The 15125-nt window shown below is 28.9% G+C and overlaps 1 protein-coding gene across 1 annotated transcript in view; it reads right to left on the reverse strand.

The window, feature by feature from the left end:
• The window catches only part of LOC142322205 (zinc transporter ZIP3-like), a 38758-nt gene extending 38220 nt beyond the window's left edge, over positions 1-538 (reverse strand). The window contains exon 1 of the transcript XR_012755800.1: positions 121-538. The gene's annotated coding sequence lies outside the window, so the exon portion shown is untranslated. The remainder of the gene's footprint in view (positions 1-120) is intronic.
• Positions 539-15125: the final 14587 nt, after the last annotated feature.

Raw genomic sequence — 15125 nt, forward strand, 5'->3', positions numbered from 1 at the left:
AAATGTAAGAATAAAAGTTTTATTTCATAATGTAAATTTCAAGAACACATTGTAGAATTATCATAACATAATTAGTGTATTTAATATGTATTTATTAACATAATTTTATATTGACGATACCTTATTTTATTATACGGCTTCAATGTTCGCAGTAATTTGTATTCAAGCTTTAAATGATTTTATATTTCCTCTTCAGGTCTTCTGAATTCATGAAATTGATTCAATTTTAATCGATTAATAATATTTGAATATAAAAATAAGTAGATGGGTTTATGGAAATTACATCCAAAATACTGCAAATATTGTAAGTAATCATAGTTAACTAAAACCGATTTACATTGTTATATTCTTCCTGAAAATTTTAATTTGTTATTACATTAATATTAATGGTATTGCTGGTACATCCGGGTCATAGTACGTTATACACAAAAAACCCAACCAAAACTCATTTAAATTACTGAATACACACGAAACTTGACATATTGGCATTCGTTCTCGAAACAGACTGTTAATAGAATGATTAGTATTAGCCAAAGAACCTGATAAGTTTGTTGTTTGATTAAATAATGACGTCTTCATTTATTCTGATTAATTTAATTCTACTACTTTTGGCTATCTTCCAACAAAGTTAAAAGTATATATGTTAAAATTTTAATATGTTAATTTTTTTTGCTATATAATATGTTAATTTAGTATTTTAAAATACTAAGGAGTACAATTCCTTAGTATTTTAAAATAATTTCATTAAAATCTATCAAGTATTCTGTGCGTGAATGGTTAAACGTTTACTAGAATTTTCTACAACCTAATCTTCATACCGAATCCTAATTTCTGATAATTATCAGTAATTGGACAATATTAGAAATAGATAAAATAATTGAAATTAATAATTAATAAAAATATAAGGTTTAAGATAAATAAAAGTACGTGTAAGTATTTAGCAAGTTTAATTACTTATATGTTTCTTTTTTATCAAATGTAGCAAGCAATACATACGCCAAGTTAATACGAAGCTCGGCTGATAAATTTTGCGCATATGCGTAGCACGGGAATGAAAGAGATATTGTAATAATAAAAAATGAATAAAAGTAAAATACCTTTGCTACAAAATCCAGTATTTTTTTCAATATATTCCCCCTTTACACAGATACACTTTTCCCAACGTGTGACAAGTTTTTGCATTCCGTCATTGAAAAATTCTGGCGGACTTTCTCGGATCCAAATGGCAACATCTTCCTTCACCTCATCGTCGGTGGTGTAATGATTACCTTTGAGATTCCTCTTGTGATGAGGGAAGAAGTGGAAGTCGCACGGAGCCAAATCCGGCGTGTATAGCGGATGCGGAATTAGGTTCAAACTTCAGCTTGCGGAGAGCCATCAGAGAGTTTGCGGGATACCTATCGTGCACACATTTTACGGTAACCCAATTGCTCGTTAATATAGCTACTAGTTCTTTAGATATACCTAACTGAATAGCGATGCGTTGCTGGGTGATTCGCCGGTCACTTTGAAGCAAATCGTCCACCTCTTTTCGATGTTTCTCGTCAGTCACAGAAACTGGTCGTTCGCTGCGAGGTGCGTCCTCAATTGTCGCTTTACCAGCTCCATATTCGGGGATTTTCAACGCCCACCTATTTACAGTACTGTTAATAGTTTCACTACGGTAAACCGCTTTTAAACGATGAAATATATTCGTAGGATTCACATTTTCTCTGATAAAAATACAATTACTGCGCGCTGTTTTAACTGTGTTGATATTGGCCGTACTCGACTTCATTTTAACTGCTACTGAAAAAAAAAACCGGTAAACGGATTTTAACGCATTATCGCAGATTTGTAGAAGGGGATTTTAGCTATCATGTGCTGACACGCCCAACTCGATAGTACCTTTTGTCTCCGTGTAGCACGCCAGTATGCAAAATTTATAAGCCGAGCCTCATATAATTTATTTATCTCGTGTTTGGCGGTTTTATGAAATATTTATTTATTTTTTTTAATTATTAAAAAGTTAATTTTTCTGCCATTTTGAAGTTTCCCACTTGATTTACAAAATTGATATTTATTTATTTTAGTAAACCTTACGTTATGCGTTTGAACCAAATTGATTGCTTACGCCGTTATTGCGTAATGATTTTACAAGATTTTAATTTTACGGCTGTTTTGAGGTGAACCCAACGGCCGATCACGAACATTCGTGTATTTTTGTAATCCTCTAACGATGCTTAATCCGAATCCGACTTTAAAATCAAAACTCGAGACAAAAGGTCTGTACACACAGACACACATACATATTCCGTACTGTTCGTTCATTGAAAATTTATTTTATATCATATTTTGAGAGAGGAAATCGGTGATGAGATAAATTATGATAAATATATCAATTTCGTCACAATTAAAAATCTACTTAGTAGAAAAACTGAATCCCATCTGATTATAATAACCATATTTTAATGCAATCTCCTACTTATTTGGTTATGTCTCGTTTGGTACTGAAAGATTGTATAATCTACTTACATCTATGAGATTAGAAATCACGCTTGGTATGCGTGTAATTATAGAATATTATAATTATTTATTATATCAGTGAAAATATTATTGGACAGAATTTCCTATTCCTGGGATAAAAGAGGAATAAAATGAACAAAATTAAGTCGGAGTGCTTGAAGAATATTTTACTTTACTCCTAACAGGGAAAAAAGATAAATTTTTTAACAAAAAAACAAAATATTTGTTTAAAACAATGTAATCTGAATTGTTTTTTAATTCTTACTAATTTTTTTTTATTACCTAAAAGGAAGTTACATTGAATCTGTTTTTAAATATAGAAATAAGATTGAATTCTAAACGTAAAACGGGCAGTTCATTTCTTTGGCGACACGTTTTAATATTTAAACAAGATAAAAAGTAGATTGTGTTTATAGATAAAAAAAATGTTTTCAGAATTAAAGAAATACGGTACGGAATATTTACATAATTCGTTGAACCCTTGCCTTGACCTCATTTAATACAAAAGAAAAATGTTGAATTTTGAATTCCCGAACTCGGTAACGCAATAGTTATTAGTGGTTCAACGTTTGTTTACTTACGTAATGTAGGTGAATGTCACGGTTTGTCGACTGAATCATGCCGCCGGTTCTTTTATTAACATCAGTAATTGAAATTGTGATAATAAAGAGCGAATCAAACAGTCTACTTCAGCTTCAAAACTGCAAGGGAAATTGAAAAAAACTTAATTATTATTCCACAAATTTGGTGATGAACAATGATAATCATTCAATTTAACAGCTTCATAAAAAATGTAAACTTACAGTGTTTAATATTTTTATTTAAAAAAAACATCACAAAACTTTCATAAGAAAAAGAAAATTGTAGAGAAAATGTTTATCATAACGGGTGATTCAAAAAGATTTCGCCATTTTAAAAGCATATAAAAATTTACAAATTCGGTTTACGTCTAATTTCATAGCAAAACATAAGTTTTGACTCAATTAGTTATTAGTACCGAATTTGGCCACCAGCTCTGTCACCAATAGCATTTTAACACTTTAAAAATGAATACATTTACTAGTGTGGAACGTGCTCGCTGTGTGTTTTAGTTTCATGATTTGCAGTCAGTATCTGCATTTCAAGTAATCTTTGTAGAGAGTACAGCAGGGAGCCTCGTAATAGGCATACAGTTTACTCTTGGCACCAAACCTTGGTTGAGACAGGTTGTTCCGTTAAACATACAAAATCACCAGGACGTCCACGCATCCCTGAAGCTACTGTGGAACAACTTAGAGAAAGCTTTGCACGTAGTCCGAAGAAATCAATTCGACATGCGTCACATGAGACTGGTATTACAGAAAGACTGTTTTGGTGTTTATTACGTAAACGATTGCACTTGAAACCTTTCAAACAAACCGCGGTTCAACACATTACAGAGACGACAAAGTTTCTCGGCTACAGTTTTGTGTGGAAATGATGGAAAAAATTGCAGACAACGATATAATTTTAGGCAATAATATTTTTAGTGATAATCAACGTTTCACATTAATGGCAAGGAAAACACCCATAACTGCCGAATATAGGGTAGCAAAAACTCTCATGAAACTTTACATCACATTTGTGACAGCCCTAAGGTCAATTTTTTTGTGCCCTAAGCAAACAGAGACTGTACGGCCCGTTCTTCTTCAGGAGAAAACCGTTAATTGTATCTTTTTTCTGGAAATGCTTCAAAATTTTCTAATTCCTCAGTTAGACGATGTTGACCAAGATGGGTGCTAATACTATCAGCAAGATGGAACATTGCCTCACTACCGCCTAGATTTTCTTTATACTCGATTCCCAGGTCGGAGGATCGGTCGTGAAGGTCCAATTGCATGGCCACTCCCCAGATTTGATCCCCACTAGATTTTTTCTTGTGGAGTTTTATTAAAAATCGGGTTTATGTAACTCCTTTGCTTAATGATAGTCTTTTGAGCTAAGACTTCGAATTAACGCCGCAGCTGCAGAGGTAACGTCAAACTTGCTGGCGACAGTCTGGAATGAAATCGACTGCACGTGGGATGTATGTCGCGTTAGAAATGGAAGCCATATCGAACCAAAGTGAATTATAGACAAGCTTGATCTATTTTTCTATAAATTGAGACCTCAACCGAATCTGTTAGTTATCTCAATTAATTTTTATACCTTTTAAATTTGTGAAGTCCTTTTGGAATCGCCCTTTACATTTACGGGTAATATTATTTTATGACTTAAAACAGATATCTAATAATTTATTTTAGACTTATTTTTAAAGAAACTACTGACATTTTATGATAATAATTTTCTATGAAACTGGACCAGTTTAAATAAGCTGTAATTAAATTACTACTTAGTTTATATTAAAGCCTTTTTTATTTGGAAATTACATTCACATTAAGTGAGACGAAAAACCAGTTATCAATGTTTACTATTTGGTTAAAATAATAGTTTTCTTTAAAACTATGAGTATTTCCGAATTATCTCAACTAAGCCAAACATTTTATTATTTTGTTCTTCATTTCCCATCTATTGTAGATATTACGGGAGGATAATATACTTTATCTATAAGTTGTATGTCTCCGGTGTAAATGAGCAGATAAAATAAATCTACCATTATGAAATTTTTATTATAATTTCTCCCAAACTAAACAAGTTTTATAATTTTCATTTACTCAAAATGTTATATTCCTACTAAGCAAGAAACGAAGAATCTTTTTTTCCTGTAAAATATTTTCATAAATCTATTCATTACTTATATAAATTTATTTTTTGCTGCATTTATAGAAAATAACATCAATTGGTCCACAATTTTTTAACGGATTAACGTAATTATTTTACAAGAGTTCTTAATATCTTTTACAAGCAATGGTTTAAATAAATCTTATAAAATTTCGTTAGTCATGTAGTAATGAGGATGTCTTGCAAAGAATTCGTAAATTTATCGAACATGCTTTTTGTTATGGGAAGTATTGTGGTTTGAATGTCAAAAAGGGTTTTACCAAAAACAGTGAAATTTAGTGCAATTTAATTCGTTAAATTTAGCTTCTGAATTAAAGAAGTTAATTCTATAAAATGATTTAAACAAATAGATCAGGTGTAGAGATATTGAGAATGTATTACAGCTCTAAAGCAAGTTGATCATTATGAAAACATATTTGTGAGTATTTTTAGCTCGTAAAAAATTCCACTGAAACGCAAAAATTTTGAAAAATTTTTTTTTAAAGAAGGAATTAAATATATACCCATCCTTAGAAACTGAAGTTATACATATTTATTTTAACTTTGCACAGTTTCGAACTATCGTCATGAAAGTTTTTTTTAATCCTGAATAAGGTAAATATCACTTTGTGGAAGAACATTCTTATTAATTTCTATCTTTATTAATTTCTAAGGCCTTTGTTAATTTCTATCCTCTTCTGTCTATAACTAAACTTTTAAGTTCCTGATATCTATCAGTTCATTTTAGATCGTCTGTAATTCTTACTCTTTATCATCCTTCTTTCTCAGTATCTTCTACTGATTCTTCTTGCACTGTTTTAATGAATTTCATCCAATGAGGCATTATCACAATAAGAGCTCTTTTCATCATAGAGATAATAAATTTTGTTACAGTACGACCCCGTTAAAACGCGGCCATTCGAAGACAACTGTTATTCAAGCATTATAAATTAACCGCGATTTTTTTTTCAAAAATAAAGTGGTAAAAAACAATGTCAATTAAACTAATATTATAACAATTAAAATATTACCGAATGTTACAGCTAAAAATTAGAATATTATGGGATAAAATAAAATGTAAAACAAAAGATAAATATTAAAAAAACCACTGACAAACACTGCTCTTTAATATAGGATAATTAATGAGTGTGCGGATGACAATTTTGTACATAGTATTTTCATGTAGTAAAATTGTTTTTTTTTTATTTTTTAAATTTATTTAAACATATATATATATATATATATATATATATATATATATATATATATATATATATATATATATATATATATATATATATATATATATATATATATATATATATATATAACCTATAACTATGATGGGGAAGCCCATCATTATTATTACATAGAAATCTTTTAAATTTAATATTTTATTTTATTTAATGTAAATTTAATTCTATTATTTTTGTAATATTATTCACCGAATTGATTCGAATCATTCAGTTCCAATCCAGCTCAAACAGTGATAAAGGCTCACAGTTCATTAATTCAATTCATTATTAAATGTTGTGCTTGGATCAGTAAATCTCTACTATTACAAACACTCACGGTAACTTAAGGATACCAGCGTGGATTCATAATCTTAATCGGTTCAGCCAGTGAACTGCTACGGTGGAACAAACATACATACATACACCCAAATACATTACACTTCTTTTTGGGCAGGCATGTAAAAATTTAAAAAATGCAGTATTTATTACTATTATTCAGTACTTACATTTCTGTAGCTTAATTTCATTTTCACATTTTTTTCAGAATAGTGAACTACAGTAATTGCACAGTCTTTAAAACACTTTCCCTTATTGTAAATTCAGCCTACGTGAAAATACCGTACTGTAGTAACTGATTTGAATTCAAAATACAGTATACTATACTTTATTAGATATACATTACTTAATTAACACAACACATCTGAATGTATATAACTTAACCCTTAGATTTAAGAAGTTATTTGAAAAAATAGAAAGTTAATTTTGTTTGCTCGGAGTTCATATTTTAATTTCCAACAACGTGTCATTTCATAAAGTCAAATGTATTAGCGTATTTATTTATTCTGTTCTAATTTACTAAATTGGAACTTACTAACAAGTAGAATCATCTGAAAACATTTTTTTTTTTTGGGGGGGGGGATCCTTCTATTCTCCTTTTAGCGGTGTCGTACTGTATTTTACTTTATCAAATAGCCAAAAATGTTTAATTTGAGTTGTATTAACAACACATTACGATACTTTAAGGCAGATTATCTTAATCTTTAAGTTGAATTTGTAACTTTTTACTGAATTAAAAACTAATTTCCAAATTTATCATTGCTTGTTAACTTTAAGCTCTAATCAAATACTGGAAAAGCTCAAAATTATCACTTTTTATATTGGAATAATGAAATACATTGTAAAAAATAAAATAAATTCGTTAAAATATTTTTAAAAGGAATTTATACATACTCAAATCTGTTTTATTATCGGGTAATATCATAAAATCTCAGCAATCTGACCTTCTTTATGCCTTATAATTTAATTAACCTAGTCATTTTGATGGTTTCATCCGTTGAAATGATAATAGCTGGACATTAGCAACGATAGAAGTGTCTATTCGGACTTAAAACTGCCGTTTACGTTATTTTATATTTTCAACATTCTGATAATGTTGATGCCATATTGAAAATTCTTTGCACCTTATATTTCTTTCGATACGAAATTCTCCATCGATTGTTTTCTGTAACCCGTTTCAATTTAAGTTGGAGTGTGAAGTTTATCGAGTATTGATTGCCAAGTCGTACAGTGTGACATCTTATGCTTAAAGTAAAGTATTGCAGGGGCAAGCGGAACTTTCCATTATTTATCTCTCTATCATTATTAAAAGGGGGATAAAACTGTAATCCCAAAACTGTTATCTTCATTTTCTCTTAATATTGATAGGGGATCATATAAGATATTACATATAAGTAACGATTATTGATGTAGTTAAAAGCCCTGACCCGAAACCATGTTTTTATTAATATGCTGCTGATAATTCCAATAATTTTAAACCCACATAAGTTTTCCATAAATTTTAGTTATGCGTGATTTTTAACGTGATATATTTTAAAAGGTAATTTTATATATTTTTACTTAAATTAAAAACAAGTTTATTTTTAAATATCTTAGGAAAATACCTTCTCTAGTGAAAATATCAGTCGATATATTAGTATATCTTTAAGGAGACATGGTTTCATATTTGTTTTTCATTCGGAATATTTTATTACAATAAAATTTATTTCCATAACCTTCAAACCTGGAATCAGATTTGGTATTTTTTATTCTCTCGAAAGTTAATTTCTCATCAATTAAAGTAAAAAAGGAAACGGTTTCTAAGAGCTTCTGACACACATTACTCAAGACCTCCGACCTCCTGGGAGGAGGTGTGTCCGCTCTCCCAGCATCTAAAACAGCGTGTGTCAGGTCTAATCTGCACCCTACAGAAAACCCAGCCTACCCGTATTCTCACTCGTATGAGTTTAATTGCCGCCCTATAACTTGTGATTATGGACCCATTCTGGGTGTCCCGGTAGGCAGGGCGGATTGAGGAGACCCTGAACTCGTCCTGGTCCCCTACAACCTGAGTGACCGCGTCCCTGACCTCCGCATTACTTTCTTTTCTTCTTTATTTTTCCTGTTTAGCCTTCGGTAATTACCTTTCAGATAATACTTCAGAGGGTGAATGAGGATGATATGGATGAGTATAAATGAAGTGTAGTCGTGTACAGTTTCAATTCGACCGTTCCTGAGATGTGTGGTTAATTGAAACCCAACTACCAAAGAACACCGGTATCCACTTTTTAGTATTCAAATCCGTGAAAAAATAACTGACTTTACTACAACGCTGGAACTCTCGGCTTCCAAATCAGCTAATTTGGGAAGACGCGTTCACCACTAGACCAACCCGGTGGGTTCTAACCTCTGCATTGCTGAGTTATTTAAACGTCACGTAACGAATCTAGAAAATGCCCGTCAATCTTATTTAAACTTCGTTAAAGCGCCACAAATAATTACTGATATTCTTTTAATCTATCAGTTAATTAAAATACAAAACAATTTATAAGAAGTAATCAAGTTCAAATCATGTGTCTATAACGCAATGTTGAGGGGAGTAACATAATTTTGTTATGTTTATAACATTTAAGAAATGTTTACTCAACTTCGTTTATAAAAAAAAAAATAATGGTTACCTTTGTTATTAATAGTTAAATTCTATTTCTCTTAAAGTTTAATGTCAATATTTATGCTTGAGGCTTAATGAAGTTAAACTTTTGTAACGCTTTGTTACAAAAATTACATTTTCTAACGCAAAATTATTATTACCTCACCGGCTGGTCTAGAGATTAACTTGTCGCAAATCAGTTGTTTAACAGCTGATTTTCAAAGTCGAAGGTTATGAGGTTCGAATCCTAGTAAAAGTCAGTTGATTTTATACGATTTTGAGTATTAGACAGTGAATATCACCGTCTACAGGTCTCAGGAGTGGTCGCCCTGAGTCTGTACAGACTACACCTTATTTACATATCATCCTCATCTTATTGGGCTGTGGAAGTCTTGCTTATTGTTAACTAGTTGAACATACTGCAACGTACACATTAGAAAAATAAAAGTAAAATAATAATTATTGTTATTATTAAGGCCAGTAAATCCAAGCGAAATAACACCAAATTTAATTAACTTAACTGAGAATATAAACAAAAACCTCAATAAGAGATTAAACTTCTTATAAGTAAATAAATAATCTAAATTGAAAAAAATAATTATTGTTAAAGTTAACAAATGTTTTTTTTTTTTACCCGCAATGCAATGGAATTTGAATATAGGTTTTTCCTCTTTCTTAATTCATTACTACTGGATAAATTATATTTTTAAAAACACTAATAAAATTATAACGAGGAAGTCAAATTGTTTTAACGGAACTGCTTATTGTGTATGCAAAATGTAAAGGCGGGTGATCCCTACAAGCTGCCTCTACTTGCCTCCTCAACAGCACTCCTAACACTCGTCATGCGGAAAACTTGCTACTGGTTGCTACAAAAGTAAGACCTCAAGTGATATTGCTTGTATTTGTTATTTTGTATATTTTTATTATTGTTTATTCCAACACAATTTATTTTTGCTAATATTTATTTATTTAAATTTGTCCTTTAATTATTTATTTTATCTGTTATTTATTTATTCTACTGTATTAATTTATTTATTTCAGCTACTACATAAATTATTTTTGTATGAAATCATTTGTTTTACTTTTAAAAAATATAGTACGAATTTAACATTTTAATTAATTTATTAAATTAATTTTACGTTTATTATGGTACGAACTTAATCTCTGTAGTATAATTAATTTTTTTTTTTTTTGAGAATAAAAACAAAAACCTCAATAAGAGATTTAAACTTCTCATAAGTAAATAAATAATGTAAATAAAAAAAAAAAAGAATTGTTCAAGTTAACAAATAATTTTTTTTATAATAGATTTAATAATGATCACAATTATATTATTTTACTCACGTAAAAATAAACTTTATAGGCCTACAAAGTTCAACGGAATATTTTTTACTGGAGCGTTGTTATTATTTAGAAATAATTTTCGTAAATAACTACACTACGTTAAAGAAACTAATAACAGCCTGATAATGTTACAATTCATAATTGTTATATTTAAATGTTACAATTCAAGTTAAATAAACTCATTTCATATACTTTTGTATTATGTCATTGTTTCTGTTTATTTATAGCAAAACCTTAATAATATACTTAAAAAAAAAAAAAACATGTACTTTCAAGAAATAATAAATAAATTAGTTCATATACATCTTGAACAAAATATTAGGCACAAACAATTTTATTTGTAATAACAAATATATTTCGACAACAAAATATATTTATTTTTATTTGTAATAACAGAATATATTTCGTTACTAGCAAAGTAATAATTGTATACGGTGAAGTCATTGTAAATTAGTGGGTGTGTGACGTTTGGAATACACTACTTTAGCTGTTGGTGTGAGGAGAAGTCGCTGAGTGAGAAGTGGAGGGGATGCCACATCGCAGTACTAACCCGCCTCCAGATATTGCGCATACACTGTAATAAAATCATCAGTTAGTAGAACATTATCTAAACAACTGATAAATCCAATAATGTTATTGTTACCAGCCCAAGTTATTTTCATTTCCCTTTATTTGTTGCTTGAAATTATTTATTTACATAACTTTTTTAAATAATCTCTCTCAGCCTGTGTTCAGTTTTGTTATTATGTACTAAATTTTACCATAAAATTTAACGGGTAAGTTCTATTTTATAATAATCAGCAAAGATTAGCGGTATTTCTTATGATAAAAGTTCTTTCTTTAACATGTTATGTGAGATACAGAAGTATAAGTAGTTCTTGGCAATAACAAAATAAAAAACATTTTTGTTATTTTAGTCATCTGTCCCCATTAGTACTGCACTGCACCTATCATAATATTACTAAACTTTGAACCGTACCGTACCGTACCCCTTTTCCTGGAATTAAAAACATAAAATAAAAATTAGTTAATGCTCCAAACTATATTTTTAATTAATTATGTAATTAAGAAAAAAAAAATATCTACACCGATAAAAACGCGTTTTTACTTCCTTGTACGAAGTAAAGGAAATATTGTAATCGTGAAAAATTTCGGTTTTCAGATTTCAACGGAAATATCCATTTTGACCATCCCTGAATACATTTTGACTATTTACGGCGTGACGTCTGTACGTACGTATATATATCTCGCATAACTCAAAAACGATTAACCGTAGGATATTGAAATTTTGGATTTAGGACTGTTGTAACATCTAATCATGCACCTCCCCTTTTGATTGCAATCGACTTGACCAAAAATGATCTTTTCTTAACTGCAGTAATAAGCCCTCATTGAGAGCTTTTCAACGATATATCATAAGTAGTACTTATTTTCATTAGTTTCAGAATTATAGTCAAATAAAATTTTAATTAATCAAATATTTGGATCTTACAAGGGGAAGACACATCGATTCGACATCATTTCCTTTTTTTAAGTTTTTCTTTTAATTTAAATATATTGATTTATTAATAATTATTTAAAAAAAATTACAATAAATAATAATTCAATAATAAAAAAATATTAAAAAAAAATCACAAGTTATTAGTGAAATAAAATTTTATGTACTTTTCATTTAAAAAAAATCTGTATGTGTAATTTAATAGGCGTACAAGGAAGTATGTACAGGCGTACACGTGTGTCCACATTGGACTTTTTCTTCCATTTAAATAGCAAATTCAAGTTTTTGCTTTGTAAACATTTTTCCGAGATGGTAATATATGATTTATAAACACGTATATGTTATTCAACTTTAATAAACTGTTCAAAATTACTCTGTATATGTTTCAAAAATTACAAATTCCGTATATATTTTTGTACTTAGTACCCGCTTCATAAAAACAACTTTTTTTATAAATTTCTGATACTTAAAATTTTCACATCTTCTCTCTAGTATTTCATCTCATCTCAATTACTTCATAGATTATTATTTTTTTTATATTGAAATAGCCTTTTTAAATTAAAATTACTGTCCCGTACTTAATCGACCAAATGACTGCAAAAATTTCGGTCACTATTTAAAAATTAAAACATTTCACTTAATTATAAATTTTAAATTTTTAATTTTCTTCGTTTCTGGTTAACAAAGAACAAAAGAATAAAAACATTAATGTATACATGTAACAGAAACAAAGACCATATAGGTCATAAAGCCATTTTCACAAGAATCAGTTAAAGACCATTTAATTTTTAAGATAACTAATGGCGTCTTATTTCTATCATAAGTTGCGCCTACTTAAAATTAAAATAAAAAGTATTTTAATTCAGCGACTGAAAATTTACGTAAAAAATATTTTTAACTATAAAATTTCAAATATTCAATTAAATTTCAATTTCAAATATACGTAAAATTTAATTTATGATAAAATAACGCCGTAATATATTTCATATTTAATACATTTAAAAAAGTTTATTGGCGTTTGTGAAAGCAGGGTTACAGAGTCACTTGTCAGTACTTAAGTAGAACGAAATGGACTTAGGAGAGGAAAAGTGTGTAAACGACGAATATTCAGGCCTGCTTTAGCTATATGTCGCGCGCTTCACGTCAACAAAAGAATCCTCAGTTTATATTTTCTCGGACAGTTTTATGGAAACCTTGAACTATCACCGTGTGATCTTCACATCTACCAACATTAACTGGACTCTTTCCACTTCCACCGTGTTGTCACAAATGTCAATGTTTTGGAATATGTCGGATATCTTAATAAAAAAAAAAAACTAGGGGTGTACGGGACATATTAAGTTAAACGCAAATGACCCTACAGCAGAAGCTAATGCACTTAATAATACTGCCAATGACGTCTCAGTTAAATAATGATATGCATACTTAACTCAAACTGATTTGTTTTCCTAATATTATAGTAAGAGAATTAATAAACAGCAATAATTCAAAAACATGAACAATCATTAAGTTGCATTTCATCCAAAATGAAATATTTCAAGGAATTACGATTACAAATTTGTTTATTTTCCCTTTACAACTGATTGAAGTGGGATACAGTAAAAGACATATCTAAAGACATCTAGGTATAGATCAACACGAATGTTCTTAATATACACAGTCGCCCAAGCACATGATATAGCCCAATACAACTCGATCTGCATATTAAGTTCATTGCTATTAATTTAACAATAAATCTTTAGAGAAAACTTCTAAATTATTGATAATGCTTTTATTATTATGTACTAAAATAATAAACTAAATAGTTTATTTTTAATAATTATTTAAAAATCTATCAAAACAAACGATACACGTAAATTTAATTATATAAATTAATAATTCTTATTTCTTATTTTCTTCGTCTGTTACAGAAGTTTTTTTTTTGGAAAGATCAGATATACTTTCGAAACAAACAAAAATGACAGAAATTGTAACTTTTCAACAAAAAAATAGGAATGTATCATTTATATTTTTTTGGTTGTTATAAACTGGATTAACAAAAAGAATAAAAATTTAATTTATCTCAATTATGGTAATGTAGAATCAAGAAATAATGATTCTAAATGCTACGTCATGCACTACTTACTGTTAGTATTAGGATTTAGTTTTATATTTAGTGTAGTCTTACAATGTTGATAAACAATTAATCATAATACATTCTATAAAAACTAGTTACACATTTTGTGTAACAAAAACTATCAACTTTGATTCTTTTGAAATTATAAATAAAAATAGAGTTACATCAGCTGCCCGCTAAATAATTTTATTTTATTTTATTTCCTGTTATTTCAATACATCTCTTCTTCTTTATCTGCCCATTAAAAATGAGATTTTCCATTATAAATTGGGCGAGCTATCTTTAAAATCAAAAATACGAGTAAATTAATGATCCTCATTAAAACCTTATCTAAAAATTCGTTTCATCTAAAATTTCATAATCAGAATTTTTCTATAATCTATACTGAACATGCTTTTTATATCATATTTTCGATTAGATTGTACATTTACACACAATATATATAAAAATATATTCTGTAAACTGATCAGAATAATTAAAAAATTATTTTTTTTTAATATAAAATAAATAGCGATTACCTATTTTTCTATTTATTTCAAGCAAGAAGGATAGAATCAATTTCAGCAAAATGTCCTAGTCGTTTTTATTTATTTCTTATCCTCAATGGGTTTTGGAAATATCTAAATCTTGTTTTGTTTTTTCAAGGCCCTTCTCTCAACTTATGAAACTTTTAATTTGATTTAAAATTCTTTTTCCAGAACTTTAGCTTTCTCCCTCGTATAAAATTAAAAACAATTGAAA

Source organism: Lycorma delicatula, chromosome 3 (genome assembly GCF_047948215.1).
Source record: "Lycorma delicatula isolate Av1 chromosome 3, ASM4794821v1, whole genome shotgun sequence".
NCBI classification, from domain to species: Eukaryota; Metazoa; Arthropoda; class Insecta; order Hemiptera; family Fulgoridae; genus Lycorma; species Lycorma delicatula.